This window comes from Aythya marila, assembly GCF_965140915.1.
Source record: "Aythya marila genome assembly, chromosome: 1".
Taxonomy (NCBI): Eukaryota; Metazoa; Chordata; class Aves; order Anseriformes; family Anatidae; genus Aythya; species Aythya marila.
The window spans coordinates 16,102,787-16,122,473 of NC_139042.1; the positions used below are offsets into that span (position 1 = coordinate 16,102,787).

At 37.2% G+C, this 19,687-nt stretch overlaps 1 protein-coding gene across 3 annotated transcripts in view; it reads left to right on the forward strand.

Moving 5' to 3' along the window:
* Positions 1-19,687, forward strand: part of GRIA4 (glutamate ionotropic receptor AMPA type subunit 4) — a gene marked incomplete at both ends in the record, with an annotated part of 226,248 nt that overhangs the window by 101,669 nt on the left and 104,892 nt on the right. The window lies entirely within an intron of this gene.

Genomic DNA, 19,687 nt, shown 5'->3' on the forward strand with positions numbered 1-19,687 from the left:
GAAAATGTACTTGTGATTTGGTACCCCTCCATTTTTAATGCAAATTTGACTACTGATTTATTACCTTGGGAACTTAATTTTTGTAGGGCTTTGCCTTTTTGCAAAGAAGAAAGAATCCAGGCAGATGTTTCAGAGTGGGCACTAAAAACTATTTTATGCTTTAAAATATTTAGGCAATCTCATCATGTCCTGATTGTCAGTAGGTTATTCACAATAAAATTGAGTTGCTGATAGTTTTAGGAATAAAGGTTTATACAGTAAAGATGTCATAGTAAGCAAACGAAATCTTGTCTGTCAGAAAGAAAAGACAACCTCAGGAAAGTATTTCCTACAGACATGACCAGACAAATAAGTTACTGCAGAATGAACTACTGTATGCAGTTATAGCAGATTAATTGTTCCACAGTAACTATGTGACTATGGGGAAGGTAGACTAAGTGATAGGGGCTGTGAGCTAAGAGCCTGATGGTGACCTTTTAATTTATTCACATAATAAATATTTTTCAATGTTTAGTGACATAGCATGACATTTGGAGACAGAGCACATCAAACTGCCACTCTAATTCAATATTCTTAATTGGCAAAAATGTTTATGAGTCCAAATCCAATGAAATTGAAATATGAAATTTCAATATTTCAATATGAAATTGAAATTTGGACTTCAGTGGAGGGCTTTGTAAACTAAAATGAATAAAGTAAGTAAAACTTGATCTATGATAGGCAGCAGTGATTAAACCTCAAAATCTGGGGGAATGTAACTAAATTCAGTGCTTACCTTCTTGATTTTGTTTGATGTGCCTAGGATGCAAAGCTGCCAAATTTGTCTTGAGCAAATTGTCTTGCTCAAAAAAGTTAACTCATCTGTTAATTTTGCAGAGCAAAATTGCTGGTGCAGCAGTCTTGGACTTTCTAATACTCTTGGTATATTCAAGCACAGATGGTACACTTTATAAGTGATATTTTATAACAACACTGTTATATTTATAACAACTGTGTTCCTCTTTTTTATCTTTTGATATATTGACCTGGCTTATCTGGATATTTTAATACCATTTTTGTTATGTTTTGCTATATTTTGTTTATATTTTGTTATATTTTGTTAAGGGACAGGAAAGGTTTTGCTGTAAGTGTTGAACTTCAGGCTATTTTGCAGAGGTACCTTGCATTGCACCAGTGCATGTCCAGCCCCAGTCTGAAGTATTTGCAAAACCAGTATGTAGAGAAATGGGAGATTCCCATGAGCAGGCACTGTGAGGAAGAAATCGTCAAAGCCAGATAAAAGAAAATATGTATTGGAGCAAAAATATGCACTCCCTGAATGGTTAACTGTACATAAATAGGGAGGCATCTCTTCAATGGTGACAAACTTCCTTTTGGAATGTTGTGCGGATGAGGGAGCCCTGGCACAGGTTGCCCAGAGAGGCTGTGGAGTCTCCTCCTTGGAGATATTCAATAACTTCCTGGATAATGGTCCTGGGCAGCCTGCTCTGGGTGTTTCTGCTTCATCAGGGGTTGCACCAGATGGCCTCCAGAGGTCCCTTCCTACCTCAACCATTCTGTGATTCTGTGAATTAGTCGTGTATTTTTTTCCTTTTGACAACCCTCCCAAAATAGTCCACTCTATTTTTTTCTTTTTTTATTTTTCCCTTAAAATATGTCTGGGCTGGAAGAGATGGTGCCATCTTGGATTTTGGCACATAATTTACATTAAGATGTTACACTATAGTGCCCCTTATAGTTAATAATGCCATCAACATTGACACACACAAGCTGTCTAGTCTCTATCCTTCATCCTTGCTGTGCCCTAAGGCTGACCTTATGCTTTCTGCATAAGGTAGGGGTGAGAGGATCTGAACCATCAGAGATATGAGGATTTTACTAGGCCGAGTATCACATTGGTGAGGATTTCTTCCCTGTGGTCTGCTTGAGGGTCTTCTTATGTCTTGCAGTGCAGTATCCCTACTTGCTCTTTCTTACTGGTTCCCAATTCCACCTTATCTGTTTTTTTTTTTCTGTTCTCTTTATTATCCTTGAAAACAATTTCACTTGACTGAGTGACCGGGAACTAACCACTATAATTTGTGATTACAGTCCCAGGCCTCTGCACTCTCCCTATGCCCGTACAATTCTATTTTATACTTTTATTTGAGTTCAGGGACCATTCACTCCATGCACAACATATTCTTGTCATCACTATCGGTTAATTATGAATAGGTGCTGTACCACATAGTTGCACACAGCTGAACTGAAGCTAACACATTTTAGGCAAATATCTGATTGCTAAATGTTTCATAAAACAAGCTAAAATCAGCTCAGGACAAGATAAGACCATGTGAGACCAGAGGTCTGCACTGTTAGGTCAAGAAAAGGCCTCTGTTCTCTTCTTTGCAATGACAAAATTCTGTTTAATAGTGTGTAAATGAGATACTTCAAGATACTATCTACACCAATTTTGAGGTACGGGTATTTGTTTAATGGCTCAGGTTTGTTTGTTATGTGCTAAAAAAAAATTAAAAAATAATTAAAAAAAAAAAATCAGTGGAAGGACATTTCTGCTGGCTTCCCATCTGAGTTTATCCTCATCATGTCAAGAGTGAGGCTGGTTTGCACAGATCAGGAGATCCTGGGACCAGTGCCAACAGCAGAACTACACAGACCACGGAGGAGGAAGAAAGACTAAAATAATCGCAAAGGAGATGGTGCATGCTGCCTTTTCTAGTGAAATGCTGACAACTGATATCTCAGGAAACCATGTGATTTCAATAGAAAGTCAAGGCCAAGAGTTAGGACACTCTGAAATGTTACCTATTAGGAGATGATGGATCTTTACAATAAAATTGGAACAACCCCCACACAAATTCCCAGTAGCATATATGTATTTGTAGAATTTTGATACCACAACAAAGTACTTTGGAAAAATGAACTGTTAATGAATAATGATAAATAATGAGAACATCCAAAACAGTAGTTCACATCAAAGGCCTTTTTAAAATTGCTGTTTATTGCTAATGAGTAGAAGAATATTAACTAGACGGCTGCTGCTAGAATATGTTCCCAGCTACTTTTTATTTCCTTGACTAGAAAAAGACATAAATTTGAGAATACACTCATGTACAAATTACATTGTGAGAGTTAACAAAGAACCAACAGCATCTAAGTCAAAGGAAGTATATCTCACCTTTTGGGTGATTCTTAACTTGAGAGAGATCTGCTGCATTTGTAGCTTTAAAATGAGAAAGTGGGATATCTGATTTCATGGATAAATTTGTCTGCTAAACAGCAGCAAAAACCCAACACTAATGAACAAACAAAAAGCCCTGTTTAGTTGCTAACAGAGGTGAGTTCCTTTTAAGATTTCAGTTAGTCTGCAAGACAAATGTTTATGTTCTTCATTAACAAAATAACATAGCTCCTGTAGTTTTGATCAACACCCCTGCTGAGTCTTGGATTGTTTGTTCATCTTGGATTCCATTTACGTATTATGACTTCATTTATACATGTTTCTTTATTTTTTCAGACTTGATGTAGTTTGAAAATGAGACCACAGATGAAAAGGGAAGGAGAGACTAGTTGGCCTCTTCTTTTTTCTTTGAATTAGCATTGTAAAACAGCATGTTTCTGATAGCATGAAAACGGTGAAGAAATGAAGTACCTCCTGCCATTCCCATCAATCTGACTCAATGAGAACTCAAGGATCAAAGTCTGATGGGCTGACTGTGTTCATCTACCTCTGCATTCTGCCATACACAGGATGTAGATTTCCTGGTTTCTGCATGTGTAATGCTAGTTAAGAATTTCTTGCCAGTGATGCAGGGATGCAGGGCTTTCGTACTGAACAAATGCATTGTTTACAAGGAACAGATCACAAAACTACATTAAAGAAATAAATACAGCAGAAATTTTCTCCAACAGGTTATTGTTTGATAGAAAGTTCACAAAGCTGATCATGATACAGCAATGTGCCCTTGCTGCTTAGAAGCTAATTGTGCCCTGGTATGCATGTGGTCAAGTATCACCAAAAGGTCAAGGGAGGTGATCCTTCTCCTCTGCTCAGTGTCGCTGAGGCCAAACCTGGAGTATTGTGCCCAGTTCTGGGGCCCCCAGTACCAGAGAGACCTGGACATACTGGAGAGAGTCCAGCACAGTCCACATCACCACCAAGACGATGGAGGGACTGGAGCACCTCTCCCATGAGGAGAGGCTGAGAGAGCTGGGATGTTTCAGCCTGAAGAAGTGGAGGCTCAGCATAAGAGCAGGTTGCTTAAACTCTTGTCTAGTCAGATTTTGAATATTTTCAAGGATGGAGATCCCAGATCATCTCTGTGAAATCTCTTCTTTTGACCACCTTAACTGTGAAAAATTGGGAATTCTGTTACTGGAACTTTTGTCTGTTGGGATTTTATTATGTACCATCAAAAGAGTTTGGCTCCATGTTTTTTAGACCCTCCTATTACGCAGTTGAAGAGAGCAATAAGATTCCCCTTAGCCTTCCCTTCTGTTGCTTCTTGTTGTCTCATATGAGGGCTATACAGGTGAAGAATATAGTTCTCCCAATTTAAATTGAACTTTGTGAAGCAGGAAAGGCTTTGACCCAGTATGTTTAGCCTCAGGTAGGCAAAGTAATTATTCCTCAAAGAGTTAATATCCTTCTGATACTACATTTCGAGTAACAATTTGAAAAGAGTAAGGAACCTTATTTGGAGTCATTTATGCCAGTAATAACAGTTTTCAATCTTAGTTATAGTGTCACTAGTATAATATTATAATAAGATAATTCTTTTCCTCCGCCTTAAGGTAAGACTAGACACAGAGACAGAAAATGCATGTTGCATGTTAGACTCTGCCAGTTATATGCCTTCTTACCAAGGGGGAGAAACAAGCTGTGACATTGCTCCATTATGTATTCTGTAGATCTCCCCTACATCTCAGCCCATCCTTTTCTGGGACACTCAATGCAGAAACAGTCCTTTAAAACTAGTGAGTGTCAGGACTGAAATTGTTCCTGACTTCATTGTGTAGCACATGAGGAATTGGTCACACAAGGAATAGGGGTAATCTAATTGCATGGAAATATTCCCCTTCTTAGATATGCAAACACACAATGCCTCAAGCTGAATTTTTTTGCTTCAGTGCCTCTGAAGATGGGGGCACAGCATTCAAGTGATTGCATTGTCAGGTCTGCTAGCCACAGGAAAAAAAAAAAAAAAGGAGCAGCCACCTTTCAGGTACTATTTCCCCAGTATGCTGAACATATGTGAGGTGACAGAGGAAGGCTAGAGGAGACAGAGAAAAGAGGCCACCATGGTCCTGACCCCCAACACGCTCCTCACAGCAGCTGGGCTGTCAGGAGGGCATATAGGTACACCTGGTGTGTGCCTGGCTCCTGCTGCTCCCTTTACAAGGAGGAAGCAAGGGATTGAAATGTGACTTTCTGGGTCACAATGCATACCTGACTCTGCCCCTGAGCTATGCAATTATACATTTTCTCTATGCAGGGCTCGTGCTGACTATGTGATCTAAATAAATTTCAAAGCTTCTGTTCATGTAATTTTGATTAGATAAGGTGGAACAATGGCTGTTTTTAAACAACTGCAGTACACTCCATGCATGTAGGGTCTAGTTAAATGCTGAAGAGAAGATGCATAAAAAAATACTTTCTTCAACTGAAATTTAGTTTTCAAGTTATAAATGAGGAGTGTTTTGGAAGGGCTTTAACTGGATATTTTTCTCTCCTGGGAGATGCATGTAAAGCTCTCTATGCCATTGATAAGGCTGTGACAAAGCTAAATTTGATGGAATAAATGTTATACTTCTAAGTTTTCTGGTGGGCATACATTGTAATGGTGTTTACAACATGAATCAGAATAATCATTCCTGACAGGCTGCTTGTATCATTTTACCTTTCCTCCAACAAAGACAGCTCTTTACTTCTCTTCTTTGAAAAGCTGAGCATCTCTTATACAGTATAAGGCTTCATAACTGAATATAATGTTATTATAAACTCCAACAGAAATGCATTTTATTTTATTTATTCCTGACGGAATTGTCATCTTAGTATAGCTCTTCTGAACTATAAATATGTTAATGCAAAACATCCAACATCAGATGATTATAGATGCACAAATATCAGAAAATTTGAAGTTCTTGTTCCCACACAGATTGGAATTTCTTTTTGCTGGGAATCTGCAATATATTATATTTCTCAGGAATGCTTTACTTAGTTTTTATTTCATAGCCACCTTACACATAATTTATGATTATTTCAAGAGTTGTTAATTCGGATTTTCAGATTTTCAAGGTTTTATTGTTCATACTACATTTTTGCAATGTGTTGTATATAGAAGAGTGTGGGCCTTTCTTTTTTTTTTTTTTTTTTTGGGGGGGGGGGCAGGAAATCAGAGCAAAGTAAGGAAAGAAGGAAATATAATTACATACATAGCTGAACCTTCTTGAAAGATACTACTGACTGTGTCAGAAGTGTCTCTCTATATTGATGCTTCCTTCAGGCCTTGTACTGTAACTTAGTCACCATCTGATTTGGATATATTTGTATTGTGACTGCAAAAATGTGTGTTATGATGGGGTAGTGTAATGAACAGAAGCACTTGCAGCCACTAAAGTCATTCCTTGCCACTGCTTGCATGCAGTTCTTTATGTAGAGACTGACAATTCTGTAAACTCAGGATGAAAGCACAAGAGGGAAACCATTGACGTATACTCACTGATATATTGTCAGCAACAGCCAAGCTACAGTTCTGAAATGGATATATTTATTCTAGATCTGATTTAAAGTCATTCTGCCAAGGGCAAACTTAAAAAACTAAAGGTGAGGGAGTTTAAGAAGTAATAGCATCATCCTGACTCCTTTTTGGAAATAGGCTAACTAAAGTGTATACTGAACTGTGTCAGCCTGGTCAATCACTCTCCCATACGCATAACTCTCCCATACACATTTTTGGAAGTGCAGATAATGCTGCTTTATCCTATGATATGTCAAATCAGATAACCAAGGGAGTTTTGTTTATGGAAAGAATGAAATCAATATGTGATAGGTCACATTTTGTGGAGCAGGCAGCAATACCTCAAAAACAGGCACCTCTTTTTCCCTTCTTGAACTAATCATTATACTATGAGAGCCCACAGTTTTATTAAGAATAATAATAATAATTAACAAGGTGATGAGAGACACATGTAAAAGAGCAAATGACCAACTGCTGATGATTACACTTCAATATCTGACAAGAATATTTTTCTAAAGCATGGAAAATGCAACTTGCTCAATAACTCTTCACTTCCTCTTTGGAAATATATTTAGCAAATGACATGAAAAAATATGTAGAGAGAAGAAGACAGGGGCATCCTACTTTGGTTTTCTTTGCAATAAATATTCATATTTTTAGCTTCTCTTGCACCTAGAAGTACAACGAATAATAAAAAATATCATTGTTACATGGAAAACATTTTCACTAGTGCTGTGTGTTACCAAATACACAATAGTGGGTTTATTTCTGTTTCCTTTTTCCAACTTTTCCTTCTGCTTCTCACTGTTCTTCAGCATAGAGCGTGATCTGTCTTACCTCCAATTGCAATGGTGTCTGAGAAAGTCCTGGCAAGATTTTGAGAAGAAGGTGGCAAAATGAGGCCCAGATACAAAATGATTGAGGACTGTTTCACAGTGCTCTGATTCTTCTGTTCTATAGAAAAGCCTTCAGTCCTCCAAATGGAATTAACTTACAAATGGCAGTACTGCTGAAAAGAAACCATGTGGGAGTATGACATAGTCATGACTATTTTTTGCCTCCAGTAGGATGGAAGAGCTGCTAATAAAATGTCCAGGTGATCATTTCAGCTGGGATTATTCAAAATCTTTGGCTTTCAGCTTCCAACTTTTAAGATATAGTATTCTCAGTTCAAATAGCTATCTAAAAAGTGATTCATTAAACATAATTAGAAATGAGTCAAGACAAAGTGGGTTATGCCTACACTTCATGTTATGCCCTGATTGGGAACCTTGCATTTTGGGCTTCTTGATCTCCTGTTTCCTGGACGAAATTACCATTTTCAGTTTATTGCATATGAGTTTCCTGACTGCTCAAGAAACACTCCAAAAATACATATTCTTAAACATCCTTAATAGCTGAATAGCATGAAAATTTTAGAACAGAATTAGCAGCAGAATTACCCAAGGGCAAACTGCACAACCGAAATGGAAGCAGTATGTTTATCAGAATGTTATTTGTTGGTGTTAGCACAGCACTTTAGAGTTGTAGTCAGACAAGATGACTTACACATAGAAGTACCATCATTTCCTAAAGTGATTTTATCTACATATAGAAGTAAAAACAGAGAAAAGATGAGAGAATTCAGTCATATAAGGAAAAATGAAAAATATTAACATAGCGGCAGTCTAATCATTGTCAAGCTTTCTTGCAGGTGTAGTGTTATTTTAGGGAGTATAATGAGGTGACTAAGCAAATGCTCACAGGGAGCTTCTGCTCAGCCTGAAGAACCACAAAGGAGAAGGCAGAGTGATGAATGCTGGAAAATCTAGTAAGTGGGCATGAGATTAGGATCACTGACCATCAACATCTCTTAAATATTTGAAAATAAGGTGAATCACAGAATCACAGAATCACAGAATTTCCTAGGTTGGAAGAGACCTCAAGGTCATCGAGTCCAACCTCCAACCTAACGCTAACAGCCCTCCACTAAACCATATCCCTAAGCTAAAGTTAGGGCAGAAAGGACCTTGAAAGTGGGTAGAAATATTTATTTTTTTTACAGTGGGTAAAGAAGAGCAGGATGAGGGAATACAAAGCAAGTGACAGAACAGTGAGGTAAGAAACATTGGGTGAGTAACCTTATGGATGGATATGAGTGAGGAAGAATTGCATCGGTCAAAAATAAATAAAATATTATTGAAAAAAATGAGAAAAAGGATAGATGTCAGGGTGAGTTTTCACTGTGAGATCGATACAGTACACTATTGAGAAAGCTGAACTGCAAAGATAATAGAACATTAGCATGTTTAATGTGATAACTTACTGGAGAGTTCTGATGTGTAGGTTAAGAGCCTGCTTTACAGATAAGATGTAGTCTTGCATTATTACAGCATTTAAGAAAGTAAATAGTCAATTCAAAGAGGAAATTTACTCATCTTGATCCTTAGCTAATGAGGAGATACTAGAAAGACAAGTTTCAGTCTGTAAAGGAGACAAGCTGGAATAGCATATGGATAGGATATGCATAGAGACAAGGATGGCAAAAGAAACTTTGGCTGATACAGACAAGTAGGTGGGAGGCAAGGGAAAGTAAATGAGATGATCTGAGATGGACTTGGTGAAGAAGTATGCACAAATGAGTTATAAGCACTTAATTCAGAAAGGAGAGTTGAGTAGTAATTGTAAAGGAAAATGGAACTAGGATTGGTACAAATTCATGCTCTGATTGAGAGGAAAGGGTAATAACTAATATATGTGCTAAAGTAATGCCTATATATACATATTTATAAGACTAGAAAATAAAGGCTATACTGCAAAGGGAAGCACTTAGACTTTTTTTTTTTTTTCACTATAGCTGCATTGCTACATTATAAGAAGTGTATAGGTTGTTTTTAAAATTTAGTAATTCCTTTAGAGTAAGAGGGGCATAACATTGGCTTAATTTAACAATGGGATGTATTAAATTTTTCTATTAAGAGCTTTGTTCCACTAATTGTATAGGTAACTGCTAATATAACTGGTTTATATTACATTTAGAGTATAATATGCAAGAGGAAGGATGTTGCTTTTCTAACCTTCCTTTGTTGCAGGAAAAGATAATAAGAGTTATATAAAGTCCTGAAATCATAGCCAATTTATCAGGCCCACTATGTGAGAAAATGCAAGACTACAGACATACTGCATTGACTGCTGATCATTTTATACCACTTTTAATACCTTGAAATGAAAAGCGAGAAATTAATGGGGAAATAAAGAGAGAAAATGGAATATAAATTATGTATTTTTTGACATTTTAAATCTTACCCTATTATTACTCTTTTTATATGGGAAAAAATACATTCCAATCAAATGAGTATTCAGATTCTTTGCTTTGATTCTTTTTGCTTTAATTTTATTTATCCATATGCAGAGATTAGAGGACACTCAAAGATATGTCAGAAAATGATATTTTTGATAAGGATTTAAAGCAAACAATGAATGGCGACTGACACAAATGTGGTTTAGCTAGCCCTGATGCTCCAGAAGACCATAATCACCTGTTGTTTATACTACAGTAGTTAATATTTTATCAGCATGTCTTTTATAATACTAGTTTTAAAAGTCTAAAACTTGCTTCTGAGGCCTTGCTTTACTCTAAGAATTGACATCCAAAGTGTGAACTAAATTACCTCATCTTATTTTAAGTAAAGGAAGAGGAAGAATGAAAAAAAAAATGTTATTTGGTTCCTAGTCTCAACTGTTGCATTTGGCCTAAAAGTATAAAACTGTCTGGATATTTTTATTTAAGATGGCATCAGAGTGCTTGACTGTGGGGAGTGGAGAGGCTATAAGGAAGTGTGTGGGAACAGCATGACAGGAGAGGCTCATATGCTCTTACCTGGAGCAAGTGTACTCCACTGTGGGGCAACTATGTCCCATCCCAGGTGTCTATGCACAAAGGAAGGATGGGCTGGGAAGGTGAGGGGCAGAAGCTGTGCTCTGTGCAATGGGCAGTTGCCTTTGGGCAGGGCAAGCTGCCCTAGAGTGTGGGGTTTGGGAGAAGAGGACAGATGACAGGAGTGGTGTGGTGATACATTCCTCCTACATACCACCTAATCAAGAAATGAGAGGAAGTCTTTAGAAAGCCTTGAAATTGCAGGCCCTCATTCTCAGGCCCTCAGACCTCAGCTGTTCTGGTAATAGGCCTAAAGGCAATAAGCCTGGGTGCAGGCAACGAAAGAGATTTCTGGGAGCATCATGGATGATTTCTTCAAACAGGTGATTTCTAACTAGGGTAGACCTATTGGACCTGCAGCTATAAGTAAGGAAGAGAAGTACTGGGAGTGTGCAGGGTGAAGGGAGCCTTGCTAGCAACAAATACAAGATTCTGAATTTTAAAATGATAAAAGAACTGAGCAAGACAAATAGCAAAACAGCCTGGGGCTTAAGGAGAGCAGAATGCAGCTTGTTTAGGGATCTTCTTGGTGTGATCCAACAGACTCCTACCCTGGAGAGAAGGGGGCCCAAGAAGCCAGCTGACCTTCAAAGACAGTTTTCTCAAAGCACAAGGATAATCCAGAAAGTCAAGCAAACATAGAAAAAGATCATGGGGAACTCCTGACTAAGTTCAAATGCAAGTACTTCCACTGAAGGTGGAAGCAGAGAAAGGGTACCTGGAGGATTACAGAAACTTGGCTAAAGCATTGCAGCTATGCAGGGGAGTGAAAACCAGCAAGGGCTATAAGGAACTTCTAAAAGGGTATTGGCTAAGGCTGTTCTCTGTGGTCTTCAAAAGATCTTGTTGTTCAGAGGAGGCCTACAATGACTGGAAAAAGCAAAACATCGTACCCTTTTTTTAGCAGAGGAAGTCCATGCTGGTCAGCTTCATCTCAGTCTACACAAAGATTATGGAGCAAGTCCTCCTGGGGGCCATTTATGTGAAAGACAAGGAAGTGATTGAAAATAGCCAGCATGGATTTATTAGGGTAAAGCTCTGGTTGATGGCTGTCTATATACAGTTTCAGTGTATGAGTTATAAAGTGGGTGTAATATTGGTGGCATTGTCATGCTGAACAGATTGTGATTGGCTGTACAAAACCCAACTTGCAACCAGGTATTAGTGGTGTTCCTCATTGGTCAGTAAAGAAATTAATAATGTCTATCTCCCCTATTAATGACTTGAATGAATCAGTGAATCACTTCTATTAATGACTTCCCAGAGTGCATGTCCAGCACCTTTGCAGATGATACCAAACCAGGGGAAATGGCTGATATGCTTGAAGGTAGGAGTGTTTTTCAGAGGAGCATCAACAGGCTGTAGAAATAGGTTGACAGAAATAAATTTCAATGAACACACTTAGAAGAGTTGCACCTGGGACAGAATAACCTCAACAGGAAGTTATGGAGACTGACTGGGTAGGAAGTAACTTTGCAGAAAATTTCTGAAGGTCCTGATGAGGTCCTGAACATGAGTCAGCAATGAATTTGTTCAGCCATAAGAGAATGATTCAGAGGAGTCTTGTTGCAGTCTTCAACTGCCTGATGGAAAGGTGTAGATCGAACCAGACTACATCTTTAAGAAAATACGTAGGAGGAGAGGAGACGCTGTTTAAAAGTTGCACAAATGAATTTTCTCGTTTGATATTAGGACAACTTCTTTACGGTGAAGGTGGTGAAGCACTAAAAGGTTGCCCAAATAGTTTCTAGAATATCCATCAAAACTTAGATGTTCAAAATTCAACTGGACATACCTTGAGAAAACTGCTGCAGTTGGCCATGCTTTGAGAAGAAAATGGAAATAGATGGCCTCCAGACAATATAAATACAAATACGCACAAAATACGTGACAAAAACAAATACGCACAAAATTATTCGTAACAGTTCTGAAGATAAGCTAAAGGCCAAGATCTGATATGAACTCAGTTTGTTAACATATATCTTATTTTAATTTCATTGATACTTCTGAATGGTGCCATGGAACACGGTGAAAGATCTGCGATGCTACAGGAGAAGGAGGTTGAAGATGTTTTATGTGTTATTTCCCTAAAGATTCTTTCCACAAAAAGAGCAACATATTTTTTCTAGATCCCTACTAGGTAAAATGCATGTGTGATTTTGTTCAGCATGAAAGACCAGGTTTGCAAAATCACTTCAACACATTCCAATCATTTTACGTGGATTTTTTTAATGTTTTGTGATTCTGGTCCTTACATTGTTAGAGGTCTTTTTCAGAAGTAAATATTCAATGTTTAGTCAGTCTTGTTTCCTATAATTTAAATGCTACTTTAATAATAAATACAATCTTTTGAGCATTTAGAATTTGAGAAATAGACAAGGCGACACATTAAGTACTAGTAATGAGACTGTGTATCAAAAATATTACTGTTTTCTTTCTTCTCCTGCCCAAAAAAAAACATGTTAGAAATATTGGAGTAGTTTGTAATAAGTCCATTAAATCTTTTTGCTGTGTATTAAATAACCTCTTAATTTAAAAATAAACACATTTTTCCTTTACGTATTTTTTTTTACAGGTATAATTGCTGGTTGTTTCTTTGTTATGTTTTGTTGACTTTTTTGTTTGTTTGTTTACTTGTGTTTTGTTGACTTTTGTTTGTTTGTTTGTATGTTTGTAATCTCCTTTCCATGCCTTTTGCTGTTGTTTTTTTTCCCAAATCTTGAACCAAGGGGCTTTTGTCAGCAGTTCGTTTATTATGATATTGCATGAAATCTTGCCAGATTCATTCCCAAAATAAGACGGAGTTCTGCAGTGTGGAAAAGGGACAGAACTATTCAATTTTGTATTACATTTGTATTACATAAATAAAATAAAAAGTATGTTATTTACTCATCTTTAGTGTTTACAGTAGGTATCTTAATGGTTTCTAAAGTAAGAATATTAAAGATCTGACAGGCATAAGGAATTATTTCGCATGGATGATTCTTGCTTTACCCCACCAAAAATGCTGTCCAAATGGAATTTTTTTTATTAATTTGTCACTATTATGAAACATTTTAAAGAGTGGCAAATTAATGTGTACAATTTATCATGTTCATTGGTTCTTTTGGAAACTACTTCTCTGCTTTCTGAGCTCCACATTTCATTTTCATCATTTTTTTCCCCCACATATTTGTTGACATTAGTTGTTTGTTTTTTGTTTGTTTTGTTGTTTTCAGATAGCACTGAGACAAATATTAGAGGAATGTGGTTCTCATGAGGTTAATCACACCACTGGAGAACTGAATTTACTTGGCTACCGCTCTTGGTTTAAGGTGCTGTAGGATATGATTATCTCATGAGATTTTATGCTCAGTTAAGTTAAACAACTTATGCATTTCATAACACTTTTTGATGATTTTGTATTTTTTTTCAAACTCACCACAAATAAATAGTTTGTGCTTTAAAGATAATTTTTTGATGTTCCTATAAATAATGCTAATCATGATAAATTAAACTTTTTTGATTTGGAGAATGAGTTGTACAAAAAAACTTTCAGCTACATAGTATAGTTTCAAAATAAAAGCTCTGCCCTTGTGAGGCCCCTTGGAATCCTGCATCCAGGTCTGGGCACCCCAGCACAAGAAGGAATTGAACCTGTTACAACGGGTCCAGAGGAGGGCCACAAAGTTGATCAGAGGGCTGGAGCATCTATTCTATGATGAAAGGCTGACAGAGTTGGGGATATTCAGCGTGGAGAAGAGAAGTCTCCAGGGTGACCTTATTGCAGCTTTTCAATACTTAAAGGGGGCTTATAAAAAAGATGAACAGCTTTTTGTTCAGGCAGACAATGACAGGACAAGGGGGAACGGCTTTAAACTAAAAGGGGAGATTTAGATTAGATGTTCAGAGGAAATTATTCAGTCATAGGGTGGTGAGGCAGTGGAACAGGTTATCCAGAGAGGTTGTGGATGCCCCATCCCTGGAGGTGTTCAAGATCAGGTTGGAGGAGGCCCTAGGCAACCTGATCTAGTGGGTGGCATCCCTGTCCATGGCAGAAGAGTTGGAACTAGGTGATGTTTAAGGTCCTTTCCAACCCAAGCCAATCTATGATTTTATGATCAATAACAGATTCTAATTACTGATTCATAAATGCATTAATGCATTTAGGGAACTTCAGTTTGTCAGTTATTGCCTTGTATTCCAAGCTTTGCCTGTTGCCGTTTTTGTTTATATTCATGCTGTAGATTTACCAGAGAGCATTATGGGACCACAGTGTGAACAGGCATTCTAATCCTACTAATTCCAAAATAAAACACAGATTAACATCAACAAAGCAGAAAAGTGACCTCATCTGGCAGAATATCTTCACTTCATTCTGGACTGTAAACAGAGCACAATTCTTCCTTCTCTTGCTCTCTTTTTTTTTTTTTTTTTTTTTTTTTCCCTCTTGCAGGGGTGGGGTAGGAGGGCAGGATGGATCGAACATATTGAACACACAAAGAACCTGAGGAGTTATTAGGTGGGTGAAGGATTCTATTCTCCTAATGTGAAGTTTGAGATCAAATTACCACAGTTTCTTTTAATTTTACTGTGCCTTCCTGAAAATCATCATAGTCACAAGAAAAAATTACAGAATAGTCGAGGTGAGAAGGTAGCTCTGGAGATTGACTAATCTGATCTGCCTGCTCAGAGGAGAATCACCTAGAACAGGTTGCCCAAAAGTATCCAAGAATATTTCACATCCCTCTAAGAATGGAGACTCAACCAACTCTCTGGCCAACTTTTGACCACCCTCACTGGAAAAACTTTTTCTCATGTTTAAATGGAATTTCCTGTGTTTTAATTTCTCTCTGTTGCCTTTGGTCTCCTAAGGGCAGTCTGTTTCCATCTACTTTACTTTCCCTGTCAGATGTTTATACACATTGATAAGATCCCCAGGCTGAACAGTCCCAGGTCTCTCAACATGTCCTCATATGATAGATGACCCAGTCCCTTAATCACCTTTTTGGCCCTTCTCTGAATTTCCCAGTATGTCCATGTGTCCCTTGTACTGGGAGCCCAGCACCGAATACAGCACTCCAAATGTGGCTGAGCAGAGGAGAACAATTATCTCCCTCAACCTGCTGGCAATGCTCTGCCTGAAGTGGCCCAGGAGACCTTTTGCTTTAAGGGCCCATTGCTGGTTCATGGTCAGCTGCTCACCAGTCAGTTGCCACACAGCATTGCCAGAGGCTGGGTTTGTTCCTCCCCAGGGGCAAGGCTTGGTGTTTCATGAGGTTCCTGTTGGCATGTTTCTTCACCTGTCAAGATCACTCTGAATGGCAGCACATCCGTCTGGTGTATCAGCCTCATCTCCCAGTTTTGTATCATCTGCTAGCTTGCTGTGGGTACACTTTGTGCCACCATCCAGCCTGTTCAAGATGAAGTGGGGAAGTGATTTCAAACATGAAACTAATTCAGAAACTCTTACAGTAGGGAAACAATTCAGAAATTGGCCTCTGTGAAATTTCTACCTGTCAGCTTTATATAATGTAAGCGGTAAAAAGGATCAACATATGTTCAAAATTTGTTATCCTAAGAGAGAGGAAGGAGAATTTAAGGCATTCTGCATGGTCATAAATTTTTTTGAACCATGGCAATTCTTATAGCTTCTTCTCAAAACCAAGGATTCTGAGAAGGTCTGCCAGCGTAATTATCACTACTCATAGCCCGTGTAATGTGAGGAAAGTAAGAAGGCTCATCTGTAGATGAAGACTGATTGGTTTCCATAAATATATTAAGAGAATAAAATTAATGGAGGAAATTGGATTGTTCAAGCTAAAGGACAGTATTGATTCAAACATGAAGCAGCATAGCAAGAGCTAAAAAAGTTTGTGAATTTATATTGGAAAACAGATTATTAAGAAAAAAAACAGATGGTTGTGGAACAGCTACCAAGTGATTTTTTATGAAGGAAAGACTGAAGCACCTATAAGAGGAAAGCTGGTGATTCTTATCTTATTCTTATATTTTGTGCTTCAAAATACAAGAATAAGGTGTTTCATCAGGGACTGAATTTAACTTTGCAATGTTTCAAAAAGGAAATTTGAGTTATTCTAATACTATTTATAGTATTAGAATATCTATGCTTCCTAGCATAGTGTTTCCATAATGACTTTTAAAAATTATATATATAAATCCTTTGGGGAGGATAGCATATCCAGAAGTGCATAGATAGGGAACAGAGATGTTTGGCAATTTGTAAAGTAATAAAAATTATGGGTTTTGTTCAGATGAAAAACACTTTTTGCTCCAAATCTATAACAATGATAAATACTACAGAGTGCTTTAGAAAGACTACAGGATATAAATCAACCATTTTCAATTAGCAGATAATACAATTTATACTAATAATATAAAATAGTATCTTTAGCATTTTTATAGTCACCATTTATTTTTTTTTTCTCAGTCCCAGGCTTTAAGTTGCCTTGTTTTTGTAGATATCAATTCAATTAATGAAAAATCAACATAATCTGTATAGTCCAAGAGGAGTCCAAAGTAAACACACAAGTGATCCTGTTCAAATTTTCCATGAACATCTAGGATTTCAGTCTGTAAACTTGTGGTCAATAATATTGTCTGTCAAGAAAGACCACTAAGGTAAAGGAAAGATCAGACTGCTGAGGAGATAAAAAACAAGAAATGTCAGGATTTTATGTACTTGCAGAGAAAAATAAGTTTCTGGAAATGAGTTGTCTCATTCTTTCATACAGTTTGCCTCTCTTTTTCTTATTATGTGTGACTGTCTGGAGGGGAACTGTTACCTGCTGGGGTTAAATAATTCAGCTCCTTTATTAGATACAGCAGTCTTTGACAGGGCTTTTAGGAAATAAATTAATTTCCCTTTGGATTTTGCCCCATCCGCAATACCTAACCAGTAGGAAAACCTTCTCTTGCTGTTCCTTTGGGCTGTTATGTTTCATTTGTTGGACAGGAAAAAAAAAAAAAAAAAAAAAAAAAAAAAAACACTCTTTTTAACCAGCAAAATGAACTTGAATAATATCTTGAATAAAAAAATAAACTTGATCAGCAACATCCCCCTTCAAAAGCATGTTCTACCTCACTGACTGTACATTTTACTTGGATTGCCATATAATTGACTGAATTCCCTCTGTACATTATTGCAAGTGCTTTAAGCTTCACTGGGAACATGCATACCAAAAAAGAAAAAATAAATAAATCTGTTTTTAGGTTCACATTTCTTAGTTCACAGTATGTACACAAAATCCACGTGTCCTAATGGAATGGTGTGAAGGACTTCTTATGGGAAAATTATGGCGATCATGTAGCAGACATCCAGGAAGGTTTGGGCCTTGAGAGTGGACTCAACTGCACATAGATGTCAGTAGCAAACCCTCTGTGTTTATCAGATTGCAAGCAGAAGCACCAGATGAAATTCTCTATTGAATTGTTACAGATGATGTGGGACTAAATAGGATAAAAAGGCTTAATTCCTTTTTAATAATTTGGCATATTTGAGTATGGGCAAGAACAACAATAACAACTCTCAAGAGAATTGGAGGAGGTTTTAACTCAAGGTGATAAACCTGTGCCACATAATGAGGAACAGTCACAGTTTGTATGTGATTATCATCAGTATCTTTGAACTTGATTACTTCAATCTTTTGCTAATTCTTAATCTCAGCCTTGGAGTGGCTAGGCACTTGGAGTGGCTTGGCACTCTTTTCTGAGAAACAAGGAGGAAATTACTGAGTGTGATTTTGAGTGTCTTTAACCGTATTGTGCAGAATTTGAATGTAGTGTTATTTCCCAGTCAATTGGGCATAATTCAACATTATTTTCACCTTTTGACGTGGACACTTTGTGTTAGTGGTTTAAGTCTTTGTTTTTGCTAAAATGAAGTGTTAAAAAATAAATAAAACAGATAAGCAGATATTCTGTTAAGTGTATGGATCTGGATTCCGGTAATTTTACTGAGATGCCTATTAATCCCTGTAAATGCTATGAAGTATTCTAATGCTGCATAGATTTGGTGTTCAAGGAGAGTCCAAAATGAAGATGTCTTGTAAATCCTGAAAAGATAAAATGAGTAATATCAGGAAAAGAGCATCTGATAATGCTTGTTTGTAGGATGTGCCCATATTATTATCTCGTGCTCTTCTGAGTGCCTCATTTCCTGCTAAACTTTCCTTTCCATTTTATTGGCAAATCCAGGCATTTTGCGAACACACAAAGTGCCAATCTAATATAAAATTTAATTTCTAAGTGTATTCAAGTATCCCAAATGACCAACAGTACGTTATAGTCTTATAGTTTATTGGTTTTAAATTCAACTTTATCAGTTTATTCCATATGTGTCGCTTGTACTGCAAGTTACATTGTTCTGGAAATTGTGACTTCTATGGGAACTGACATTTGGAATTTCTCTGCTGCCATTATGTTACTGTCCAAAAGCTGATTCTCAGGTCCCTTCCAGGATGTAGATGGAAGTTTCCAAGGATGACATTAGGCATTGGTAATGCCTTCTTAATGTGGGAATGTTAGGCGTTTTCCATATTTTAATTTTACATTGTAAATGTATCAGAGCAGGATATCAGGAGCTGACTGCATAAAATTTTCATTGTAATTAATGTGTAGGACAGAAAACCTTTGTAGTGCTAAAGATACAGTGTAATGGAAAAGTGTGCCTTTTAGGTAACAATGTGCAATAAGAGATTTAAAGAGCAGTGTAGCTTTCAGATTTGAGTGTAGCTTTTCAGATATGAGTACTGCAGCATAAAGACTTTTTTTAGTACCAGTTTTGAGCGGAATGAGACCACAAGTTCAATTCCTTGGAGGTTTCAGTAGACATGCAAGCCTGGAGTATGCCTGGAGCAAGTTACTGTACCAACAAAGAAAGTTGCCTATTCAAACTGAATGTTTAAATATCAGTTTGCTACAAGTTATCCTTAACAAATTCTCACATCTCCCTGTAAAATGTTTTGTAGTGTTTATCAGCATGATAGTGTTTTTTAAAGTTTCTTTCCTACCCAAATATTAACTATCTTAG